Below are 22,355 nucleotides of genomic sequence, written 5' to 3' on the forward strand. Positions count from 1 at the left end.
AAGGAGGGTGTCGTTGTTTCGGTAATAGCATCTGGCCACCCCCCCAATGGGTCCTTTTTCTCGGTAACATCAATATTTTACTTTACAGCTTCTGGGTTTGAATATGTTACTTCAGGGTGAGAAGAATATTGTTTTGCATTTTCTCCAAAATCTCCTTAGATTTTACATATTGAACTTTAACTCACCTGAATGTTTTTTGTATAATGTGTGATATTGGGCTCTATATTTGTTTTATTTCAAGTAATAGTGGTCCATACACCTTATCTGTTGAATAAGCCTTATTTTCCCCATGGATTTAAAATATCAATTTAATCATATATTACATTGTTAGACAGAGATATACTGTTTTTCTAGAATTCTCATTACATTTCCTTGATCTACTTGATCTTTTCTGTGCTGGTGTCATGTTGGTTTAATTGCTGAGACTTTATAGTGATTTTAAATTTTTTAATATTTTATAATTGATCTTCTCATTTAAAAAATAAATAAAACCAATCTGCATTAAAAAAGAAGAAAGAAAGAAAGAAAGAAAGAGAAAGAAAGGAAGAAAGAAAAAACTCCTACCTTTTGTGACAGCATGGTTGGAACTGGAGAATATTATGCTAAGTGAAATAAGCCAGTCTGTGAAAGACAAATACCATGTGATCTCACCTATAAGTGGAATCTATTCAACAAAATAAACTAACGAACAAAAGAAACCACAGTCATGGAAACATGGAGCAGACTGAACATGACCAGAGTGGTTGGGGAAGGAGGACAATGGTGGAAAGAAGGAGAAGGGACTAAACAAAGGACATCTATGAATGACCCATGGACATGGACAACAGTGTGGGAATTGACTGTGGGAGGAGGGGTGGGGTGGGATGGGTGGAGGGGGGCAAATAGGGTCTCTATTGAGACAACTGTAATAGAATAAACATGATTTAAAAATAAAAAAATATATATTATGAATGTTTTTATAAACTTGTGCAAATGTACTAATAAAATAATTTATAATCATTTGAAAACAAATTAGGAATGTTGTTAGTTAGGCAGTATAATCAACTTTATTAAATATTGACCTTTGAATGGGAAATCTGCTTCAAGCAATTCTGCTGGAAATCATAGTGCAATGGTTAACTCAAGGCAAAGCATTTTGCGATTATTTGAGTTGTGAGCTGAACTGGCTGATTTTTCTTTTTCTTTTTCATTTTTAATTTATTTTCTTTATTTTTTCAAATACATTTGTCTCTGCCTTCCCCCCACCACCTTCCCCTGACTCCTCCCCCCTCCGATTTTTCATACATCATATTGACTTGAAAAAAATCACTAATGCTACTCAGATTTGGGTATTTGGCAGGTGTTTTCTCATAAATGAATGAAGTGAGCCCATTACTTCAAGGGAAACATGTGACATCATTTTTTTGCCAATGATAAAATTTCAGTTTTAAAGCAAATATTAGAATTTGGAAAAGGTGGGATCCACTGCTGTGAGCTTGACAGCTTCCCAATATTTAAAGACTTTTCCAATAAGATGGGTGCTTATAGGAAATAATGTGGGTTTTCTGATGTTATAGAATGAAATGTATCAACATATGGAACCTTTGCCTCAGCCAAGACATTGATATTTTCCAAGTGACCAATGCATGATATTATCTAACCACAAATGGGTGAGAGCTCTAGTCAAAGGACAAGAAAGTCCTGTGAAGTTTAATGGAACCTAGTATGGAAACTTCACTGACACACATTCCACCATGCACTTAACCTATAACAAACAAACATGGTCAAGTTTTAATGTAATACCAAAGAATAATGTCCATAATTGTATAAAAAGTCTATTAAAATATCCTTCTCTCTTTCAATTACATATGTGTGTGAGGCTGAATTTCCTTCCTATAGTTCAACCATAACAAGATATCATAACTATTGTAAATAGAGAATTGGATGTGAGAATCTAGCTGTCTTCTATGAAGTTGGATATTGGGAAAAATTGGAAAAAATGTAAAATAATACAACTATTTTTTAAAAAGATTTTATTTATTTATTTTCAGAAAGAGGAAGAAAAAGAGGGAGAGAAACATCAGTGTGTGGTTGCCTGTCACATGTTCCCTACTGGGAACCTGGATCACAACCCAGGCATGTGCCCTGACTGGGAATCAAACCAGTGACCCTTTGGTTCACACTCAATCCACTGAGCCACACCATCCAGGGCAATAATGCAACTCTTTTCAATATAAGTTTTTGTTTTGGAAAATATTAATTACACACAAATATAAATTACATATTAATGAAAATATTTATATTTATATGAAATGAGTTTATTATTTTAATTTCACTATTAATAGATAAGTAAACATTTTAACAATTTTGTTTCTAATATGGTTAACATAAAGAGATATAAGTCACATAAAGAAAAACTCTTCGGGTTCCTCAACAATTTTTTGGTTGTTGCTGATTTACTTCATTATATTCTCCTTTTTTTTTTTTTTATTGAGGTGAAATTCAAATGACATAAAATTAATCATTTAAAATCACACAATTCTTTGGCATTTCGTACATTCACAATATTGTGCAGTTATAACCTCTATTTAGTTCCAAAACATTTTCTTCACCCCAGAAGGAAACTCCCTACCCACTAAGCAATCACTCCCCTTGCTGTCTTCTTCCCAGTCCCTGGCAACCACTAATCTACTTTCTGTCTCTGCGGATTTATCCTTAATAAGTTTTAAGAGTACAAGGGGTCTGAGGCCAAATAGTTTGTAAACCACTGGTTTAGTGGTTCAATTCTCAGGACTGTTTTATTAGCTGTGATAACTTGGTCAAGTCATTTAACTTCCAGGAGTCTAAATTTTCTGACCCCTAAAATGGATATAACAGTAGCATCTTCATGGGAGCTATTGTGAGGATTAAATGGAAAAATGTATGTAAAGTACTTGGAGCATCATAGATACTCAGTAAATGGGGGTTCTTATGAACCCCTTGGAGGAAGCATTAATTTAATTTTGACACACCCTGTCTCTAGGTGTGGCTGGCAATATCTTGAGAACAAGAGCCAGGTCATATTCACTTCATTACAACTTGCTTCCCAGCCATGAGGTACTGGTAACTTTACCTCTCTGAGCCTCGCTTTTCTCATTTAAAAAATGGAGCAAATTATAATATCCATCTCAAAGGGTAGTTGTGAGAATCGATGTAGGAGTGAATGCTTATAACATCCTCAGTACACAGGAGGCACTCAATGGCAGGTAGTTGTTAGGGAGGTTGTGATGATGACAATGACGTGGATAAAAATACTGATACTGTGTCTCTTGGCTCACACACTTTGTGTGCAGCTCAGGAGCTGCCACTGAAGCTTGGACTTTTCTCTAGGCTATTTGGTCCCATAACTCCCCTTTCCTAGGAGATGGCAAGGTCATGATAGGATTGTCTACCCAGTGCCCTAAGGGCCTCAGTCTTTGCTTGGTGGATTTCTCTGCATAGACTGCTTGGGCTTCGGAAGAGCAAATAAGCTTACATTAAGTTTTCCTGCTAGAGCCATAGCTCCAGCTCCAGAGGACATTCCAGTCCCCCAGTTCTGCACTCAGTTAAATTAAAAGGCACTTTGACAACTGGCTGGTAGAAGTTCCCAAGATACTCTGGAAATGTCCTAGGCACTCAAACTTGAGAGGTGCTTTTATACATGCCTGGTAGCTCCCCATGGCCACCCCTATACAGCACCTTTGCTTATCAAAGGAATAAAGCCTGCTCTGCTACTAGAGTCCATTCCAATGATTCAGAAATCCCTAGGATCAATGTCCCCACTGCCATTGGCACATGGATCCACACCTGTCAGGCCTGTAGCTGCTGGCTATGGGCCTTACAGTTATAGGCTAACCCCCATAAGCTAGAGATGCCCCTGTTCAGCCACCCTTCACTGCCACATTTGCTGCGCTGTGAAATCTGAGTTCTTGTCAATGTTATTTTAAGAGTGATAAGCTGAGGAAAGCTACATCCCCAAAAGGCAGGTAGAGTGGATGGGGTGGGGAGAAGACAAGACTGTTAATCAAGAGACTTAGAGTCAACCCTGCTGAAGACTGAAGACATGACCTCCTTGGGCCTTGGTTACCCAACTTGGGGAATGAGAAGTTTGGACTATCTCTGGGTTTTTGGACTTTAGTGAGCATTAGTCAGGGACCAACAACCACTGAATATTCACTTTCTTGAGCCCTTGAGGAGATTATAGCTGATTCACTTTGCCCTGGAGAGGCTTGTTCTAGTCCCAAGGACGTGATTGAAACAGGCAAGGGACAACTTTACCCTGAGTGGGTAACCTAAATTGTCACATAATACAGAGAAAGATGGCCACCCCCAAGATTCACCCAAAGGGGAAGGGGGTATCTTCCTGCTCTATACATAGACAGGGAACCCATGGAGGCAGTGATTCAAAGGCAAATTAATATATCTGTTGATGGGGGATGGTAACAGTTGAGTGTCAGGAATATACTTCAGTTAAGGCCTGGGGCAATTTATTGGGTGGTTTTTGTTACGTTCCCCGCTGTTCGAATTACTCCAGGACACAGGACTTTTCGCAAGCGCTTTATTAGTTGGCCAAATGAACCTGCGCAGGGGCAGACCCTCCACCTACGAAGGGCGCGCCGCTGCTAAGGCACTAGGGTTTTTATACATAAGCGGAGCAAGCAAGCAGGATACAAGGGCGAGAAGTGGCAGTTAGCGATAGGCTACTTTAGGCAGCTTCTTTTCTGCTGATTGGGTTCAAGGCTGTTACTGGGCCCCCCTACTCTGTCTTTCTCTGGTCAGGATGTTTATCTGAGGCAAGGCTCAGCCGTTGCCCTATGCCTCCTCCTCATTCTTGTCGACTCTGGCCCAGCTGCATGGAGGCTGCACCCTGATATGTTTTTCTTGGTATTAGTTCCTCCCTTATCCTCAGCTTTGACCCTGCTCTCACGGCTCCCTCAGTTTTTATGGACTTCTGGAAACAGCCTGATGATAATATGGACTTGGTCCTTCACATACTACTCACACAATATACTATTGAGACAGAATAGTGAGAAGCTAAGAAAATTCCTTGACAAGTGGAATAGGGAAACTGAGACATATAGCTGAACCAATAGCTGAGCAATTTACAGCCAGGTGCAGATTTGGTCACCAGGATGGAAGGCCCCAAGTACCTGTCAAGGGACAAAACTGGGGAAACAAGGAACTCACCCCCAGGGTAACCTCTTCTTTCCTGGCCTTTCCTCCCTGGAGGTAACATCTATACCTCGGTTGTATTTCAGCTCCAGGCCCAGAAAAGCAGCAAAACAGGTGGGTGAGGTCAGGGCTCATTATAATGATTAAAGACCCCTTGCCTTGCCATTGGCCAATCAACAGAGACCATGACCCTAAAAGAGCACACTTGGAGAACTGATGAATATTCTGCTGAAACCCTCCCCTGAGATCTCCCCTAAGGTTCTTACCTGCAAGGGAGAGAGAAAAACCTCAAGAAAAAGAATCCAGCTCATTCTCCCTCTTCTTCCCTTTCCCTTCTTCCCCCACTTCTTTCCCCACAGGCAAGCATTCCCTAAACTCTAAGGCAATGGGCAGCTGGAAGCTTGTCCCAGGCTAATCCCCTGAACCTGTTCCCAAATTGCTCTTTTCTCTGACTTCCTAATGAACTAAGGCCACCTAGCTTAGACTCTCCTGTTGCTTCTTGTATGCTAAGCCCTTCCTTGTTTCACTGTCCCCAGCTTTAATAAATGTATCCTCATAGTCACCTGGACTTGTGTCGTGAAATCTTTCCTACATGAAGCCAAGGACCCACACACTACAGCTGGCCCTAGGCAGACCCACTCAGGCCCCCTTCTGGTAATGCTATGGGTTCTGAATACCTGTGGTTTTCAGCTCCCTGGCACTCTGTCTGATGATCGCAGCTACCACCTGCTCTGTTCTCTGCAGGGTCCTTCTTCTAGACTCAGAGGCCTCCAGATGACCTGATTAGGGCAACAGTTCAGATGAGGTCTACTCCTTCTGAACAACTCTCCAAGGCTGCCTTAAATCTGTACTGGAGGTAGGCAGACTCAGAAATTGAAGCCACTCACTTGGAACACTCCAGGCTTCATTCTGACCAGGGCTGAAGGCAATTAGGGAGTTGCAGGGGATTTTTGCCATCTCCTTTCTCATTGTATAATGACACCCTGTTCAGCCAATGTGTGCACTCTTGGCTCCCCTGGTTACCAGCTGGCTCCTCCTCCTAGCTGGCTGGCTTTCCTCCTAGCTCTCCTCCTCACCTCTCTGCTTGGCTCCTGCTCCTCTACTCTGTCTCCTGCTTGCTGGCCTCCTACCTCTCTCAGTGCTCCCTGGTCCTCTCAGCTGTCCAGTTTCCTCTCTACCCCACAACCCTTGCTGGCACTCTTGGAAGCCTTTGGAGGCCAGAATCTCCAGCCTAGTCAGACAGAGCAGAGATGCAGGCAGGCTGTGCTACCACCAAACCCAGGCCGTAAGTGGGCAGATGCCCTGAGCAGGTACTAAGGCCTCAGTGCTGAGTTGAGCCCACAGCAGCATGATGCGATGTTGCAGCAAAGAGAGCAGCCTGGTTGGATGGAGCCTGAGTTGCAGGGACCAGGCCCCCTGAGTGACACGGGAGAGCAGGAAAGGCAGTCAGCCAGCATCAGCCTGGATCCACAGGTAGCCCCACTCCACAAGACCATATCTACACAGGCTTGAGCCTCCAAGTGAGGGTGAGGGCTGCATCTACATACTACGACACTACCAGGAGATGCAGGTTTCATCTGCATGGAATGAGGCTCTCTAAAGAGATGCAGATGGTGTCAACACAGGAGGAGACTCCCCAAGGAAAAGAGGGCTGTGTCCCCAAAGGACAAGACTCTGCAAAGAGATACAGGCTGCATCTACATCGAGCCCAGCCCAGCAGGCAGATATAGCCTGCATCTACACAGAGCCCAGATCTGCCAGAAGAAGCAGACAGAACAAATGCAGAACAGTGAGAACCCTAGAGACACAGGCAGCTCCAACACGAGTGACTGTAGCTCTTCTGGGTTACACAGGCTGGCACTTCATGGACCACTGCCCTGCAAAGCACTGATGCCTGGTCAATCCTGGAATGAGGTGGTGCCAAGTGGTAGAGTTTACAGCACCTGTTAATGCAGTTCTCAGGACCTCTGGGGGTTCTCTGTGGTGTACAGATCTGTATGGTGGTATTGGGTGGGTCAGCACTGAGTGAAGCTTCAAAAAGAGGCACAGGTATATGCCTACAAAGGGGTTCAGTGGAGAGGCACATAAAACATTTGCACAAGATGAGCCTCAGCAAGTTGAGATAGGCCACAACCACAGTGGAGGTGGCTCTATTCCAGGTGCAAACCTTGTTTACAAGGAATTCCAGCTATATCTACACAGGAAGAGATTCCATAAGAGGATGCCAGTTGTGTAGACAGATGCTCTGCAAGTGGACAGAAATTGTGTTCTATATAAGCCAGAGCTCTGTGTGGACACACAAGCTGGTTCTTCACAGAACCATCCCATGGCTTCCCAGGACAAGGTGGCTCATTCTTTGGATGGGGCTGGATCTACCCAAGACAGGACCATGTCTGCCTGGGATGAAGTTGAGTCCCTCCAAAGTAAAGTTGTGCCTGCAGAGAATGAGGCTATGTCTACTCAGAATGAGGTGGCTTCTGTAGAGAACTAGGCAGTGTCTACCTAGAACCACACAGCTTCCACAGAAAATGAAGCTTCAGGGGGAACTTTTACCTGGTCCAGCATAGGCCAAGTCCCTACCTACATAAATATACAAGGCTATCCAGTGAAGGCACAGTTGATATCAACAGTGTTCATGGCCCCACTGGACAGTGCCACCTGGATCAGCACAAAAATCCCCTCAGCACCCAATTACAGCCAGTATATGGGTAAGCCAGGGCTGCTGGTGGATATGCAGCCTTAGACTGTGGCTCCAAGCTGAATCGGCATGGAGCAACACTTTGCACTGTGGACTCCCAAGTGTTCATTGACAACACCAGGCTCTACCTGCCAGCATGTCTGCCTCTTTGGCCAGCACTTGGATAAGCTCAGAACTAGCTATTACAAGAGAAGGGTGGTTGCACTTAACTGTGGATCATTTTGGAGACTCACCCTGTGTCCACACCAAGAGGAGCTCTTCAAGGAATTGTAGCCTGAGTGAGAGAAGCATAAAGAGTTTCTGCAAGAGGCCACTGACAGCGTCCATCTCACCTAAGGAGTACAGCTTTTCAAGGAATTACTACCTGGATTGGCACACCAGAAGGAGGTCTGCAAGGGGTCACTGGCTAATTGCACCTGAACCAGGGTGTCAGCTGGAGGCTCAGTCCATGCCTACTTTGAGCCCAGCTCAACAAGGAGCTGGATGTGGGCTTATTTATGCCTCTACCAGGGGGCAGAGGCTGCGTCTTAGTGGAGCAGAGGTTCATGTATGTGCAGGACCAGGCTGTCTCCATGCTTAACGCAGTGCTACTAAGAAACATAACCTGGGTCAGTGCAGCCCAAAATGCTTCCACGTGGGGCCACTGGCCGCACTTCACTATTGCTGAGCACCAAATGCACGTAAAGGATGTACCTATACATAGGACAGCTGGGATATCCTCCAGTCCTAGCCCCTTCCACCCTCAGCTGTAGGCAGCTGGAAGAGCACTGCTAATGTGTGCAGCCTTGCCCAGGGCTGTACTCAGCCATCCCAGTCGGTATGTATTTGCTGTGCTCCACTTTTCTCTACCATTGCCTGCAGAACTCTCCCCCAGCCCCATTTCAGCCCTTCCTGTTCTCTCTGAGCCTCATGCCTGGCCCCAAAGCCACTCTGCAGGTCTTCCTTGATGGGTTCCAGAAGTCTGGTGTTCCCAGATTTGAATAGAATCCAACACATCCACAAGGTACAGAGCTGATTCCTTTGTACAAACCCTTCTTCAGGTCTTAACCTGTAAAAAGTCTTTCTAATAAACCTGAAAAACCCACCAGTGCCCAGTTCTATTTCTCTCTGGGAGGTTCTGGATTTATAGCCATGTGAAGAGGGGCTGTATGGGGCCTTACACTCTGGGCAGCCTTTGGACAGGGGTGGGGGTGGCAATAGGAGTGTTCTCAACAGAAGGCACACCATGAGGACAGAACTGGGGGGTGGAGTGGGTAGGAAAGCATTAAATATTTTGAGGAAATAGTAAGTCTTGCATATTCTCTGTAATATGCTTGGTTGCTGTCTCCTGGGTTCCCTTAGCACTTTGTATAGCTCCCATTAGCATTTATCTCCCTGGTCCCCATTGCAATCTCCTCTTCTGCTGTCCTAACTCAAAAGCTGAGCTTCTCACAGGGCTGCCCCAGCCCTCTTTCTTTATCTTCTCTCTCCACACTCCCCAGTAACCTGAGCAACTCCCAGGGCTCTAGTTACTGTCTACAGGGGTGCTGTTCAATGGAAATTTATGTGATGATGGAAATACTTTATATCTGTACTGTCCAGAATAGCCGTGATGAGTCACATGTAGCTATTGAGCTACTAGGTATATATGGCTGCGTGAGTGCCTGAATTTTTAATCATAATTAATCTTTTTTTCTATTTCAAAATTGTGGTAATGTATATATATAAAATGTATATATATAAATTTTGTCATTTTAGTCATTTATTGTGTAGAATTCAATGACACTAATTACATTCAAATGTTGTGCAATCATCATATATTTCCTGACCTTTTTATTTTAATTAAAAAAAATTCACCTGAGGATATGTTTATTGATTTAGAGAGACAGGAAAGGAGGAGGGGGTAGAGAAAGAGAGAGAGAGAGAGAGAGAGAGAGAGAGAGAGAGAGAGAGAGAGAGATTGATTTGTTGCCTCCCATATGTGCCTCAAGCAGGGATTGAACCTGCAGTCTAGGTATATGGTCTGACTGGGGATTGAACCTGCAATCTTTTGGTGTATGGGATGACACTCTAACCAGCTAAGCAATCTGGCAAGAGCTATTTCCAGAACTTTTTAATCATCCCAAACAGAAACTCTATATTCAGTTTTTTAAAAACTAAAATTAGTTTAAACTTGAATAGTCACATGTGGCTAGTAGTCACCATATTGGACAGCTCAAGCCTGGAAGCCAATGGTCTCCAAATTGACATCTCCAGCCTGGACCTCCCCTCTGCCCTGAACCTCAGTCCTGGATACCCAACTGCCTAAAGGGCACCTCCACTTGGGTGCTCTACTGGCACCTCAAACTCTACAAACTTTCAAAAATTGGGCCCACCTCCAAATATGAGTCCTTCTGGGTTCCCTTTCTTACAAATTAGCACTACCAGCCACCCAATGTCCTGAGTCAGAAACGGGAGTCACCTCAGACATCTCCCATTTATTTTGCTTCCACAGCCAGTTATTTCCAACCTCTGCAGATTCTGCTTCCTTAAGTATCGTCTCTGGACCCTATCTTTTCCCCTCCCATTGCCATTCTTAAAGGGCTGGTTCCCTCCTTCACACTGACTATGACTTTCCTCCTCCCATTCCTTCACCACCATACCATTGCTTTGCCTCCTTCCTAAGCCTCACTGCCAGAGGCTGACCAGGCTCCCAGCCTTGTCCCTCAGTACTGGATATTGGCAGAGCTGCAAGGTATCATTATTTAGATGCTGGGGCATACCTATGCCCACCCCACCCTCAGTGTGAGGAGCCCAGAGGGGTGCTCTCTGTGAAGACCAAGAGCTTGGCAAACTTGGGAAAATCAGAACGGGGGATAAAAACAGGGTATCCATATTCCTGGGATAGTCCCTCAGGCTAGCCAAGAGGCAGTGGGAGCAGAGCTCCTGTGAGGGGAACCCCACAGATTGGGACTCAAACCCCAGCTCTGCTACTGAACATCTGCCTCAGTTTCTCTTCTGTAGCAGGGGAATGATTATCTTCCATCCTTCGCAGTGCTGTGAATATTAAATGACATAATGCAGGGGAAGGAGTCTGCCATGTCTTAGGTCAGCTTCATTAGGGGACAGAGGTTACTGGTTCCAGCTCATAGGACACACTGGTAGATGTGGCAGCATCTTGGAGATTATTCTAAGAGACTACAGACTTGCCAACTAGAGCTCAAATAGGGACAAATGTCCTCTAGGAAAAGTGACCAAATGAGGCCACATACAACTCCATTTCTAGAAATGGTTTACCAGGACCTGGTGTTCTTGGGAAATGTCATCCTGGCTAAAGAGCAAACCCTCCCAAAAGGGAAGTTTCTGTCTCTGGTCCTGTGTTACTCTTGATCCTGCTAACTGTTTGATGCCCGCTGGGCCCTAGGTGAGACCCACGCTGTGGCTACTGAGGGACTGTCCCTTTCTCCAGAGCCTGGCAGTCATTAAGTCATTCAAAAGGAGTGATGCTTTCACCTGTTTTGAAGGCCCACCCTGGGCTAATGTGAGCAGCAGTGATCAGAAGCTGTACTTTTGGCCCAGGCTCCTGTTTTGCTCTGAGCCTCTGGGACCACAAGCTGGGACTCTTCAGTAGAGAATACCTGGGGCCTAGCAGGTATTTCTGGAAATAGAGTTCTATGTGGCCTCATTTGACCACTTCACTGAGGGGCATGCAGTCAGGGGTCAGGGGAGAGATGATTAAAGAACAAACCTTAAATAATGAACGCCCAGATTATCCTAGCTGTGGGGCCTCATATATTACTTGTCCTCCATTATTTTACAGTTGGAGAAACTGAGGCTTTGAGAACAGAAGCAACTTGATGAATGTCACTATACACCACAGCACCTATTGCATTCCCCACAATGAACAAGGGGTCTCTTCCTTGAGAGCTGAAGAGGGCTGTCCTTCAAGCCAGTGTCTAATTCCCACATGAAAACCCAATGTCACCTGCACATGTACAGCAGAGCTTTAGCATTTTTATCTACAGGTCCAATGATCCTGGGGCCTGGCTGAGGATGGACACACACACAGACACATGTGCTTTTAAGCAGAATGCTTAACCTGGTACGGAAATCTGGATCTTTACAACCACCCTCCTATTCCTCCTGTGGGCGTTATAAGGTTCCCCTGTGAATTTCCACAGAAGTCTTCACTGGCATAAAAATAGACTTCTCAGGCATTTGGATATAGAGTTCTCACTCTCCTAAACTGAGAAAATCATTCTAATATAGTTTTAGCTACATTATTGTGAAAAGAGAATGCAAAAGAGAAGGTGCAGCAGGGTACCTAAGGCTGGCTCCTTCAACAACAGTGATTCCAAGGCCTGGGCCTTGGGGCTTCAGGCCTGGTAACTGAGCTGTTAGTTACCTGACCAGGCAGAACATACTCACAGAAAAGGGTATGCCCTTTGTAAACATGGCTCTAGTTATAGGGCCTCTAACATTTGGAATCACCTAACTCAACCATCCCACTGCCCTGATTCCACAAATGGGCCTACTGAGACTGAGAGAATCAGGTCAGTTCAACACACATTTTCTGACTATCTCCAGAGATCAACAGCCCAACTGAATGCCCCTTCTCCAACAGAAACATGAAGGCAGCACCATACTGATCCCTTCATGTTTTTCTGACTGTTTAAGCAATGGTCCCTACATGTAGCTTTCTGCGCACTCTAACTGCAGGCAAATCTTGGATGAAGACTCCAAGATGTGAGACTCACTTCCAGGGTCAAGTTGCTCTGTTTGGTATGCCCTGCCTGGTAATTGCTTCCATGAAGCTGATGGGAGTCAGCTCTCTTGATCATGTGGTGATTTGAAAGACCATACAGGGTACCAGCTCACACTTGGGTCAAGCAGGCACTTGGCACAGTTAAAGCTTGGAGTGCCACACCCAATGATCCCAACGTCAGATTGCTGGGAAAATCAAGCAGACTGTACCCAGAAGGCAGAGGCCAGACTGTACCTCTCAGGCCTGCCAGCCTTTCAGGGATAAGAAAGTATTGGAGATTTCCTTGCCTTAATCTAAATGTGCCTCAAGCCATGTTGTGGGGTTTGATCATCTGTTTGCCTCAAAGTGTTGGAGAAGATGGCTCTTGAGCTAGGGCTGGCAATTTCTCCTTTCTTAATTGTCAGTTCTACTGCAATCAGTGGATTCTAACAATATGCACCTCTGTAAAAGGGGGAGGATATGAGGGAAAAGAAAGCAAGTGAAGGAAGCTCATTATATGTCTAGATGCCAGTCAGGGCAGGGCCTGTAATTTGATTGCAAGGTATGGATTTAGAGACATCTCCCATACCTGCTTATCCATTCACCACCCCTAAACCCCTGAAGGTTTTTCCTGGATTGGTCCTCTCCCTGTTTGCCTCACTGCATCAGCTCAGAAAATGTATAAATGAATTTGGTGGGGCAGGGAGCAGCAAGGGGACAGGTAGAGAAACTGACTTCAAACAACCAAAGACCTTTCATGTGAAGGAAGAGGGAGTGTATTTTATCTGAGTGATTTGAGGGGTCCTTTGCTAGCTAGCTGATGGAAGCTGGAGCCAGAGAGGGGCCTGTTTCCAATCACACATCTCAGAAAAGAGATATTTTCTCAACATGGGGGGGGTTCAAGCCAAGACTGGACTACTATGGGAATGCCAGGGAATGCCTGCCAGGGGTGGGAGGCTAAAGGCAAGGGGCTGTAAGGCTGTCCTCCCTGGGATGCTGACATTGTTTGGTTCCTGGGCCAGAGCCAGCTCTGTGGCTAATTGCCGCTTTTTGGGTCTGTAGCTCCCAGTATGAGGCTGAGTTTCCATGGATCTCTGCAAGCCATCTTGCCCAAGGGCTGTCCAGTGGCCTCCCAGGGTTCCATGCAGCAGTGATTTCTATTTGATCCAGTCTCAGGATGTGGGTGACAGACTCCGTACCAGGCCCTTCAGCAAGGTGGACTGGGCCTACCTTGTGACATGTGATAAGAACCAAAACAGACTCCAAAGGGTTCCAAAAGCCTGGAACAGCCTTGGGGTTCCCAGCCACAGTGGAAACTTTGGACACCATGGCTTTGTAGATGTCAGACTGGTCTGGGGCCTGTGTCCCAGTGGGGTCATGCTGGTGACCACACAGAGCTGATAGTCTTTTGGGTGGATTTACTAAAATATGGGGGTGGGCTACCCTTGGTGTTCCACTCTTCTCTGTGTCCCACTGCTCTCTCTACCTGGGTACACTCACTGCTATGGTGGAAATTCACTTTCTTGCTTGCTTTCTCATTTTCTTTTCAGTTAACAAATTTGGGCTTCAGTACTCTTTTCATAAAGAAGTAATGTCATTAGCAGTCACAAAATAAATTTCTTCTTTATTCCTCTTTTGCCAGCCTATGCTACCAAAGGTTCCAACATACCTCAGTGACCAGCCTAAAACACATATGAGAGATGTTTTGTTTCCTTGACATCCTCCTCCTTGAGTTCATGTTTGGCTCAGGTAGGCTAAATAATGGCCCCCACCAAGATGCCCCCATCCTAATTCCCAGAACCTGTGACTTTGTTACCTTATATGACAAAGGTAACTGTGCAGATGCGATGAACTTGAAGGTCTTAAAAAATAGTGATGATCCTAGATTATCTGGATGGGCTCAATATCGTCACAAGGGTCCAGGAGTCAGAGAAGGTGATATGATGATAGAAGCAGAGGTTAGTGATGCCTTTCTAGCTTTAAAGATGGAGGACAGGACCATAAGTCAATGAATCAGTGGATTCTAGAAGCTGGAAAAGGTAAGAAAATGGTATGTCCTTATGTCTTCCAACAAGAGCACAATCTTGCCCACATCTTAATTTTAGCCCAGTGCAATTTATGTGTATTTTGGACTTCTGACTCCTGAAACTGTAAGATAATAAGTGTATGTTGTTATAAGCCACCAAATGTACAGTAATTTGTTATAGCAGATTAATTTTTTATACTGATATATTGGTCAACGGTATTTAAATACCAACAACATGTACAACCACCAATTGTGACTGGTTGGAGCAATGTGCTAAAGTGGAAAGAATGTGCAGAAAACTCTCAGTTTGAATCCCAGGTCCTCTATTTCCTGGAAGTGGAGCCTAAGGTAAAGTCACTTCACTTCCCTGAGCCTCAGTTTCCTCATCTGTAACATAGCAAAATAAAATAGAAATCATCAGGTCTGTAGTTTAGTTAACAGTGTTATCTCAATTTTGATTACTTGTTTTGTACCAAAGTTACTTAAGATGTTAACTTTAGGGCAGCTGGGCAAGAGGTATATGAAGTCTGTCTGGAAAAAGTCCAGCCATTGTTAATATGAGAAAGGTTTGTTTGACATCGATGTAACCTGGCAGCCAAGGAGAGTGGACTGGAATGTGCATGCATGAACAATGACGACTTCACTTGAATCTGCATTAAATTTTGTGTTAAGCTTAAACATTCCTCCATGGAAACTATTCTGATGAATCAGAAGGCCGCAGCTATGAACAACTGGTGATTGGCAGCTTCATCACGACAATGCGCCAGCTCATGAATTACATCTCCTGCAGAGTTTTTTGGTGAAACATCAAATCACCCAGGTGACTCAGCCCCCATACAGCCCGGATTTGGCACCGTGCAACTTCTGGCTTTTCAAAAACTAAATCACTTTAAAAAAAAATTGTTGTTCAGTTACACTTGTCACCATTTTCCCCCTATTAATCCCTCTGCCCTACCCACCCTCACTTCCCACATTCAATTCTTAGTCTCCCATTGTCTTTGTCCATGGGTCCTTTATACATGTTCCTAGATGACACTTCCCCTTCTTTCCTGTGTTATCCCCCTCCCCCTCTCCTCTGGTTACTGTCAGTTTGTTCTTTATTTCCATGTCTCCTGTTATACTTTGCTCGCTAGTTTGTTTTGTTGATTAGGTTCCACTTATAAGTGAAATCATATGGTGTTTGTTTTTCACTGCCTGACTTATTTCGCTTACTATAATGCTCTCCAGTTCCTTCCATGCTGTCGTGAAGGGTATGAACTCCTTCTTTCTTTCTCCTGCATAATATTCCATTGTGTAAATGTACCAAAGTTTTTTGATCTACTATTTATTGATGGACACTTAGGATGCTTCCAATACGTGGCTATTGTAAATTGTGCTGTGATGAACATTGGGGTGCATAGGTACTTTTGAATTGGTGTTTGAGGATCCTTAGGGTATAACCCCAGCAGTGGAATCACTGGGTCAAAAGGCAGGTCCGTTTTTAGCTTTTTGAGGAAATTCCAAACTGTTTTCCACAATGGCTGCACCAGTCTGCATTCTCACCAACAGTGTCCTAGTGTTCCCTTTTCCCCACAACCTCACTAGCACCCGTTGTTTGTTGATTTGTTTGTGATGGCCATTCTGACCTGTGTGATGTGGTATCTCATTGTGGTTTTAATTTGCATTTCTCTGATGGCTAGTGATGCTGAGCATCCTTTCATATGTCTCTGGGCTATGTGTATGTCTTCCCTGGAGAAGAGTCTGTTAAGGTCCTTTGCCCATTTTTTAATTGGATTGTTTGTCTTCCTGGAGTGGAGTCATGTGAGTTCTTTATATATTTTGGAGATCTTGTCTGAGGTATCATTGGCAAATATATTTTCCCATACTGTTGGTTCCATTTCATTATGTTTTCTTTAGCCATCAGAAGCTCCTTATTTTGATGAAGTCCCATTTATTTATTCTTTCCTTTATGTCCCTTGCTCTAGGGGACATATTGGTGAAAATATTGCTGCATGGAATATCTGAGAGTTCCCTGCCTATGTTCTCCTTATGGTGTCACAACTTATATTTAAGTCTTTTCTCCATCTTGAGTTTATTATCGTGTATGGTGTAAGTTGGTTGTCACATTTCATTTTTTTGCATGTAGCTGTCCAGATCTCCCAATACCATTTGTTGAAGAGGCTCCTATTACTCCATTTTATGCTTCTGCCCCCTTTTTCAAATATTAATTGGGCATAGGCACATTGGTTTATTTCTGGGCTCTCTACTCTATTCCATTGACATATGTGCTGTTCTTATGACAGTACCAGACTGTTTGATTACAGTGGCCTTGTAATATAGTTTGATGTCAGGTAATTTGGTCCCTCCTACTATGATCTTCTTTCTACTTTTTTGTTTTTGTTGAAACTTTACTTCCCATTTTTTTTAAATACAAGTTGTATTTATTTCCATATTTAAATTAATTATTTTTCTGATTTGGGAAAAATAGTTGATGAAGTTCTTATGAGACTGCAATTCTTATTGTGGTAAATGAGGCCAAACTTGTACTTCACAGAACATATATATCCCACAAACTATGTAATATGTTTTTAAATTCCTTACCCAAAAGATATCTTTGCAGCTCTCTCTCTTTTTTTAAATCATGTTTATTCTATTACAGTTGTCCCCATTTTTCCCTATTTGCCCTCTTCCAACCATCCCACCCCACCTCCCTCACGCACGTCAATTCCCACACCATTGTCCATGTCCATGGTTCATTCATACATGTTCTTTGTTTAGTTCCTTCTCCTTTCCAATGTTGTCCTCTTTCCCATCCCCTCTGTTCTCTTTCAGTCTGCTCCATGTTTTCTTGTCTGGGGTTTATTTTGTTTCTTAATTTATTTTGTAGAATAGATTCCACTTATAGGTGAGATCATATGGCATTTGTCTTTCACCCACTAGCTTATTTTACTTAGCATAATATTCTCCAGTTCAGTCCATGTTGTCACAAAAGGTAGGAGTTCCTTTTTTCTTTCATCTTGTTAATGCAGATTGATTTTATTTATTTATTTTTTTAATGTCAAGGTCCATTATAAAATATTTAAAAAATTAAATCCATTATAAAGTCTCAGCAATCATGACAGATGCACAGAAATAATCAAGTAGATCAATGAAATAAAATGATCATTCTAGAAACAAAGGTATATATCTTTCTAACAATGTAATATATTATTAAATTGATATTTCGAATCAATGGGGAAAATAAGGCTTATTCAACATATAAGGTGTATGGATCACTATTACTTGAAATAAAACAAATATAGAGCCCTGTTTTACACATTATACAACATATATTCACGTGAGTTAAAATTCAGTATGTAAAATCAAAGGAGTTTTAGGCAAAAATACAAAATAATATTTTTCTTACCCTGAAGGAACACAATCAAGCCCGGAAGCTATAAAGTCAAATATTGACAATATGACTATATTAAACATTTAAGACTATGCAGTAATGCTCATGTAAAGTTAAAAGACAAGTAATAGAATAGGAAAGTATTTGCAACACATTTACAAAAGGGTTAATAGTTATTTTTTATTTTTTAGGGAAAAAATTCTGCAAACATTGAATCACAAAATGAATAAAGAATACCAAAAAGTCATTTAAACATTTTTAGAAATAATAGAAATAGGCAAGAAATATAAAAAAACAGGTTTAGTTTCAACAAGGAATATGGTACCAACTAAAATAACACATCATTGTCACAATCAGATGAATAAGTATTAAAAATATTGGCAATATCAAGTATTGGTGACTGTGAAAGAAACTGGGTATTCACAGACTCATTTTTTTTTTCATCTTAAAGCAGTCCCTTTAGCATATCTTGAAATGCTGGTTTGCTGGAAGTGTATTCTTTTACCTTTTTTTTTTTTTTTTGTTTGAGAAGCTCCTAATTTTTCCTTTCATTTTAATTGAGAGGTTTGCTGGGTAAAGCAGTCTTGGTTGTAGGCCTTTGCTTTTCTTTACCTGGTATATTTTTGCCATTCCCTTCTGGCTTGTACTGTTTCTGTTGAGAAGTCTGCTGCTAGCTGTATTGGTGCTCCCTTGTATGTTACTACTTCTTTCTCCCTTGCTGCCTTTAGGATTCTTTGTTTGTCTTTGATAATTGCCATTTTAACAATGATGTGTCATGGAGTGGTCCTCATTGGGTTCCTCTTGAATGGGACCCTCCGTGCTTCCTGGACTTGTGTGACTTTTTTTCTCCTCCAATTTGGGGAGTTTTCCATCATTACTTTTTCAAACAGGTTCTCTACCCCTTGCTGCTCTTCTCCTTCTGATATCCCTGTTATATCGATATTATTATGTTTCAGGTTGTCCTGCATTTCCCTAAATGCTTCTTCATTCTTTTTGAGTCTTTTTTTCATTTTCTTGCTCTTTTTGGGAACTTTTTTCTACCTTATCCTCCAGCTCCCTGATTTGTTCCTCTGCTTCATCTAGCCTGCTTTTGATTCCTTCTACTGTGTTCTTCAATTCAGAAATTGTATTCTTCATTTCCTCTTGTGTCTTCTGATAGTTCCTGTGTCTTCTTTCATGCTGATATAGTTTGCAGTATGTTCTTCGTAGTTTCCCTGTAGTTTTTTGTAGTTCTTGCTGAGCTCACTGAGTTCATTGAGCTTCTTTAGAACTGTTGTTTTGAACTCAGTATCTGATAGTTTACTTGCCTCTATTTCATTTAGTTCTCTTTATGGGGATTCCTCCTTTCCCTTCTACTGGGGCATGTTTCTTTGTCTTCCCATTATTTGTGAGATGATTCTTTTTTGCTTCTGCTTCTTAAATTGATCTGTCTTGATTTCTTGACTTTGTTGTGTGTACTTCTATGGTAGGAGACTGCTGTTCTTTTCTTTCTGGATCTGCCTCTGATGATGTCAGATGTTGTCCCTGTCTGACCTTAGGCAGTCTGTTCAAGACTTCCAGGAATCTACTGTCTGTCGCCGTCTCCTAAAGCTGTTAATCTAGCCACTCTGCACTCAACAGGCTGGCTTAGAGACAACGTAAGGCAGGGCAGAGTCCCTCCTGTGGGTGGGGTTAATGGGTACTCTCACACTGCTGCCACTCAGTACAGTGGTCTGCCTAAGCCAGATGGCTCCTGCCTTATAGGGGAGGAGTCAGCACTGGGATCCTGCTAGCCACTCTTTTAGTTCTCTCCCAAAAGCCTCCATCTCCAGTCTCTCCTCAAGTGTCTTTAGATCATTCTGTGCCTTTAGCCAAGGACCTATTATCTGTGGCTGCCACTCTGTTCAAAGCTGTCAGGTTTAGCACTACCTGGCCTAGGAAGAACCTCAAGGGGACTGAGCTATTGTATCCTCTCACACTGTTGCCACTCATGGGAGTGGAATGCCTGAGGAAGATGGTTGCTGCTGCATTGGGGATGAGTCAGCACCGAGATCCCACTGGCTACTCTCTTTGTTCTCTCCCCAAAACCTCCTTTACCAGTCTCTCCTCAGGTGTCTCTAGCCCACTCTGCCCTGCCTTTGTCAGAGACCAGAGTAAGTGGCTGCAAACAAAACTTTTGGCGTTGGCCCTTTAAAGAGCTCCTTGCGTCTCTAGCCACCTATCTCTGGCAGAGAGCAACCTTGCTGCTTCTCGCAGCTGGCTGTTATCTGTGTACTTTTTGGGCTCTGGTGCTGTAGCCTGGAGATCCCCGCTTACAGTTTAGAGCCCACTCTTAGGGGATCCAACTGGCCCTTTCAATATCTTTCTGATGCTCCTGCGCATGGATGCCACACCTGCCTTCTCGAGTCTCTACCACATTCCTTACCAGTTAGGTTGTGCTAAAGCTGATTCTTCTGTCTGTCCGAGGTTAAAAGGCTCCTCTCTTGCTATTGTTCGGTTGTTTGTTCCAGGTGATTTCTCCACAAATTAGGTGTAATAATCTTCTTTCTAAAAATTGCTGCAGCTATCTAGGGTTGTTTATCGTTCCATATAAATTTTTGAAATGTTTGTTCTATATCTTTGTAATATGTCATTGGTATTTTAATAGGGATTGCATTGACATATAAATTGCTTTGGGTAGTATGGACATTTTGATGTTATTAATTCTTCCAATCCATCAACACAGTATATACTTCTAGTTATTTATGTCTTCCTTAATTTCTTTCTTTTTAGTTTTCTGAGTACAGTTCTTTTACCTCCTTGGTTAGGTTTATTCGTAGGTACTTTTTTTGTTGTTGTTGCTATAGCAAATGTGTTTCTTTTTTCTTATTTCTGATTTTTAAATTTTTTTTAAAAATTTTATTTATTTATTTTTAGACAGAAGTTAGGGGAGGGAGAAATAGAGAGACAGAAACATCAATGTACGGTTTTTCTTTGCACCCTCGACTGGGGACCCAGCCCACAACCCAGACATGTTCCCCAACTGGGAATAGAACCTGTGACACTTTGGTTCTCAGGCTGGCACTCAATCTACTGAATCACTCCAGCCAGGGCTGATTTCTGATTCTGATATTTCATTGTTGGTGTACAAAAATGCCTTTGATTTCTGAATATTGACTTTGTATCCCGCTGTTTTGTCAAATTCAGTTATTAGTTTGAGTGGTTTTTTTGTTGGAGTCTATAAGTATTTCTATGTACACTGTCATGTCATCCACAAATAATGACAGTTTTACTTCCTGCTTTCCAATCTGGATGACTTTTATTTCTTTTTCTCATCTGATCGCTGTGCTTAGGACTTCCAATACTATGTTGAATAGAAGTGGTGTAAGTGGAGACTTTGTGCCTGATCTTAAGGGAACGTTTTTTAATTTTTTCCCATCAAGTGTAATTTTGGCTGTAGGTTTCTTGTATATGGCCTTTATTACGTTGAGGTATGCTCCCTCTCCTCCCACTTTGCTGATTGTTGTTTTTTTTTTTATCATAAATGGGTATTGTACCTTATCAAATGATTTTTCTGCATCTATTGATATGATCATGTGCTTTTTGTCTTTTCTTTTGTTTATGTGATGTATTATGTTTATTGATTTGTGAACATTGCACCATCCTTCAATCCCTGGGATGAATCCCACTTGATCATGGTTGATGATCTTTTTAATGTATTGCTGGATGTGGTTTGCCAATATTTTGTTGAGGATTTTTGCGTCTATGTTCATCAGCTATAGTGACTGGTAGTTTTCTTTGTTGTATCTTTATTTGGTTTTGGGATTAGGATGATGCTGGCCTCTGAAAAAGAGTTTGGAAGCCTTCCTTCTTCTTGGATATATTTCGATAGTCTGAGAAGTATCAGGGTTAGCTCTTCTTTAAAGTTTTGGTAAAATTCTCCTGTGAAACCATCTGAATCACGGCTTTTGTGTGTCAGGAGTTTTTTGACTATTGCTTTGATTTCACCAGCTGTTATCAGTTTGTTCAGGATTTCTGCTTTTTCTTCATTAAGTGTTGGAAGGTTATATTTTTCTTGAAATTTGTCCATTACACCCAGGTTTTCAAATTTCTTGGCATATAGTTGTTTCCACTAATTTCTTACAGTCCTTTGTATTTCTGTGGTATTAGTTGTAATCTCTCCTCTCTTATTTCTGATTTTACTTATTTGGGTCCTATCTCTCTCTCTCTCTCTCTTTTTTTTTTTTTTTGATGAGTCTGCCTAAAGGCGTGTTGATTTTTTAAAATATTTTTAAAGGATCAGCTCCTGGGTTTATTGATCCTTTGAATTTTTCTTTTAGTCTCTATGTCAATTGTGCTCTGAAGTTGCTTATTTCTTTCCTTCTCCTCCCTCTGGGCTTTGTTTGTTGTTCTTACGGTTCTTGTAGATGAA

Source organism: Pteronotus mesoamericanus, unplaced genomic scaffold, assembly GCF_021234165.1.
Source record: "Pteronotus mesoamericanus isolate MK-2021 breed Mesoamerican mustached bat unplaced genomic scaffold, CSHL_Meso_final contig_66, whole genome shotgun sequence".
Taxonomy (NCBI): domain Eukaryota; kingdom Metazoa; phylum Chordata; class Mammalia; order Chiroptera; family Mormoopidae; genus Pteronotus; species Pteronotus mesoamericanus.